The following is a 4,961-nucleotide window of genomic DNA, read 5'->3' as shown; positions in this document are numbered from 1 at the left end:
TTCTAGGGGCGGACCTCCAGTCCGGCAATCTCAGTTCATCCTATGCCTGCCCTCCCCTTGCAACCACATCACACCCCTGTTTCCCTGGGCAGGAGGACTTCCACATGCGGTCCGCTGAAGGGATCTCAGGAGGGTGGGCACAATGACCAACCAGACCGTGCAGGGTGGAGTTGGGAAGCAACATCACTGTACTCATGCTGGCGCTTGTGGCTTTTCACCGAATCCAAGCGGTTCACAGTGTCAGGAAATTATGTCCAGGAGCCATAGGAAAGGAGACGCTGCAAATCAAGGGCCGGTGGACTGAGAATTCGCTGTCTCCCTACTGTTTATGATGAGCAGGAAAGGTGTCAAAGTTCTACCGACAGAGAACGGGGTAGGGCAGGTCACACCCGGCCAGATGGTGAGCTCTAGGCCTACAGAAGCTTGGAATACTTACATTTTTGTTCACATATACACTCTCTATATTTGTTTAATTGTATAAAAGGCTATAAAAGGAAAGATAAGCCTCCATTCTCCCCACCTCCAGCCTCCAGCAACCCAGCTCCCCTTTCTAGAGGCAATGTTATCTTTCTGTGTATATGCCAGGAATATCTTGGACTACATATAATTTTAATGGGTTTTGGCCGGGCACAGTGGCTGATGCCTGTAATCCCAGCACTTTGGGAGGCCAAGGTGGGTGAATCACTTGAGGTCAGAAGTTGGAGACCAGCCTGGCCAACATGGTGAAACCCCGTCTCTACTAAAAATACAAAAATTAGCCGGGCCTGGTGGCGTGTGCCTGTAGTCCCAGCTGCTTGGGAGGCTGAGGCACGAGAATCGCTTGAACCTGGAAGGCGGAGGTTGCAGTGACCCGAGATCATGCCACTGCCCTCCAGCCTGGGTGACAGAGCGAGACTATGTCTCAGAATAAATAAATAAATAAATAAATAAGGGTTTTATTGAATCTTATATCCGTATAGAAGAATACTTGCAACATAAGTGTAAAACACTAGAAATAATAACAAAACACTCAGGTATCAGTAAACCTAGTTGAAGAAATAGGAAATAACCAGTTTCTTAAATAAGCCCTGTCCCACAAAAACCTGTCCACAGATGTCCACACAGTTCATAACAGTGGTGGGTAATGTGATGTGTCAGTCTGACAGGGCCATGGGGTGCCCAGATGCTGCGCGATTTCTGGGCATGTCTGTGAGGTGCTTCCAGATGAGACCAGCATTTGAATTGGTGGAATGGGTAAAGCAGATGACCCTCCCTTACGTAGGTGGGGAGCATCGATCTGTTGAGGGCTTGAATAGAACAAAGGCAGAGGAATAAGGAATTCGTCCCGTTTTTGTCTGCCTCACTGCTTGTGTTGAGACAGCTCACCTCATCTTCTCCTGCCCTCAGACTGGGGTTTGCACTATCGGCTCCCCGGGTTCCCAGGTCTTTTGATGCAGACGGAATGATACCACTGGCTTTCCTGAGTCTCCGGGGTCCCTAGCCTGCAAACAGCAAATGGTGGGACTTCTCAGCCTCTGTGACTGCTGCATGAGCTAATTTTTTGTAAGAAATCTTGATAGACAGATAACCTCCTATTGGTTCTGGTTCTCTGAAGAACCCTGACTAATAACCCTGACTAATACTCAGCATTATTCATAATTGCCAAAAGGTGACACACCCAAATGTCCATCAACTGACGAATGGATAACGAAATGTGGTATAGTCGTATGATGTAATATGATTCAGCCATAAAAAGGAAGTACTGGGCCGGGCGCGGTGGCTCAAGCCTGTAATCCCAGCACTTTGGGAGGCCGAGACGGGCGGATCACAAGGTCAGGAGATCGAGACCATCCTGGCTAACACGGTGAAACCCCGTCTCTACTAAAAAAAAAAAATACAAAAACCTAGCCGGGCGAGGTGGCGGGCGTCTGTAGTCCCAGCTACTCGGGAGGCTGAGGCAGGAGAATGGCGTGAACCCGGGAGGTGGAGCTTGCAGTGAGCTGAGATCCGGCCACTGCACTCCAGTCTGGGCGACAAAGCGAGACTCTGTCTCAACAAAAAAAAAAAAAAAAAAAAAAAAAAGGAAGTACTGATACATGCTAAAATATGGAGGAAGCTTGGAAACATGATAAGTGAAGGAAGCTGGTCACAAAAGCCATATAGGATATGATTCCATTTATATGAACTGTCAGGAATGGGAAAACACACAGAGACATAAAGTAAATTCATGATTGTAATGATTATTTAGGGATGGAAGGGCCAGGAGACTCAGGTTCAGTGTTTCCTTTTAGGGGATGAGAAGGTTTTAAAGTTGATTGTGGTATTAGTTTCATAACTCTGTGAATATGCTAAAGGGTATTGAATTATACAATTTAGTAAGTAAACTATATGGTATTGAGGCAGGACAGATAATCAAGGAGATGACCACATACTTGGGACATGGCAACCACCCTGTCAACAGCACAATGAGCCCTGTAACCGCGTTCACTGGGACACAGCAACCGCACCAACAACACAACAAACCTCAGCACTCACGTTGTAATCAAGCTCATCCAAGCAGAACTACCTCCAGTGGGGACTTTCCCCTGTAGAGAGCATGTGCATTTGAACTTTGCTTGTCCTCAGAATGACCCTTTGCTCATTATAATAGGAAAAAACACACCCCTGGGTAGAGATTTAAGATGGTCATGAGACATGCGGTGCAGGAACAAGCGTGTACAGCAACTGCTCACGTGCACCCAGAGGACCACCCAGAACATGCTTACTAGGAACACACCTCTTCCCACCGCCTGTGAATGATCAGGTAAGATTCTCACAAAGGGAGTCCCCTCAGAGCCAGTCTTTGCTGACTCACTCTCAATCAGCCCACGCTGACTTATCTCTCAGAGTGTACCTTTCAGAGTGTATCTTTCAGAGTTTTACCTTTGCACTAAATTACTTTCGGCTGTTTCTTTTTACACTTAGCTTTCAGAGTGTTCTTTCTCTTTTGCAATAAATTGCTTTCTGTTGTTCCTCTACACCTGTGTCTCTTGTTAAAATTATTTTAACCAAGAAGACAAGAACAGAGGTTTCACAGTCACCGTCAACAGTATGTAAATTATATCTCAATGAAGCTGTTACCAAAAAAGTTAACCCTGTGTTCCTCTTCCTCCTAATGCAGTTGTAGCCACTCTCTTGAATTTTGTCTCTACTGTCCTATTGATTTTTAATTTTTTTTAAAAACACATCCCTTAATAATATATAAATGTAATCCTTAACAATATACATTTAGTTTATGTTTTTTAAAGTTTGTAAAAGTAGAATCAAACATCAAGCATTCCAAAACAATTTTTTTGTTCAGTATTAAGTTTCATACCCATGTTGATTGGCCATAGCTATTCATTCATTTGCATGCTATTCCCACGTGGCTAATGGGAATGTGCTACAGTTTACTTATCCTGACTCCTGTCAACAATCACTGGGGGTTGTATATAGTCCATTCTCACACTGCTATGAAGGAATACCCAAGACTGGGTAATTTATAAAGGAAAGAGGTTTAATCGACCCACAGTTCTGCATTGCTGGGGGAGGCCTCAGGAAACTTACAATCATGGCAGAAGGCAAAGGAGAAGCAGGCACCTTCTTCACAGGGCAGCAGGATGGAGTGAGTGCAAGCAGGGGAAATGTCAGATTCTTATAAAACCACCAGATTGGCCAGGCGCGGTGGCTCATGCCTGTAATCTCAGCACTTTGGGAGGCTGAGGCAGGTAGATCACGAGGTCAAGAGATCAAGACCATCCTGACCAACATAGTGAAAGCCCATCTCTACTAAAAATACAAAAATTGACTGGGTTTGGTGGCGCACGCCTGTAGTCCCAGCTATTCAGGAGGCTGAGTCATGAGAATCGCTTGAACCTGGGAGGTGGAGGTTGCAGTGAGCCAAGATTGCGCCACTGCACTCTAGCCTGGTGACAGGGCAAGACTCCATCCATCTCAAAAAAAAAAAAACATAAAAAACAGATCTCATGAGATTCACATACCATCATTAGAACAGCATGGGGGAAACCACCCCCATGATCCCATTACCTCCACCTAGTCCCACTCTTGACATGTAGGGATTACAATTCAAGATAAGATTTTGGGTGGGGACACCGCCAAACCACATCAGGGGTGTTCCCAGTGTGTCACCATTACTGAACACACTACTGTTAATACTCTCCACAAGCCTCCTGGCATACATGCGCCAGCTTTTCTCTAAGCAGAGGCCTTCGAACTTTTTTGACCAAGACCAACAGTAAGAAATACATCTTACAATGTACTCTGGATGTTTATATGTATGTAAATAGAACAAAAGTTTTACCAAAAAAAAAAACTTATCCTTACTACGTGAGATACACTCTGATAAATTCTGTTCTCTTTCATTCTATTTCATTCGTTCTTTTCAATTTTTTTTTCTTTTTTTTTTTTTTTTTTTTTTTTTGAAGATGGATTCTCACTCTGTCACCCAGGCTGGAGTGCACTGGCCTGATCATAGCTCACTATATCCTCGAACTCCTAACTCCTGGGCTCAAACAACCCTTCTGCCTCAGCCTCCCAAAGCACTTGAATGACAGGCATGAGTCAGCTCCCCTGGCCCTTCATGTTTTTTATATTTTGATTGTGACTCACTAAATTACAGTTAACACTCACTAGAGGGTCACAAGCCAGAGCTGACAGATTGTAGGGTATGACTTTCTTCAGCTTTATTAGAAAAAGAAAAAAAACAAACAACCCCATCGAAAAGTGGGCAAAGGATATGAACAGACACTTCTCAAAAGAAGACATGCATACAGCCAACAGACACATGAAAAAATACTCATCATCACTCGCCATCAGAGAAATGCAAATCAAAGCCACAGTGAGATGCCATCTCACACCAGTTAGAATGGCAATCATTAAAAAGTCAGGAAACAACAGGTGCTGGAGAGGATGCGGAGAAATAGGAACACTTTTATGCTGTTGGT

This window comes from Macaca nemestrina, chromosome 12 (genome assembly GCF_043159975.1).
Source record: "Macaca nemestrina isolate mMacNem1 chromosome 12, mMacNem.hap1, whole genome shotgun sequence".
NCBI lineage: Eukaryota > Metazoa > Chordata > Mammalia > Primates > Cercopithecidae > Macaca > Macaca nemestrina.
The sequence above is the reverse complement of the archived record's forward strand: the minus strand, read 5'-3'. Positions refer to the sequence as shown.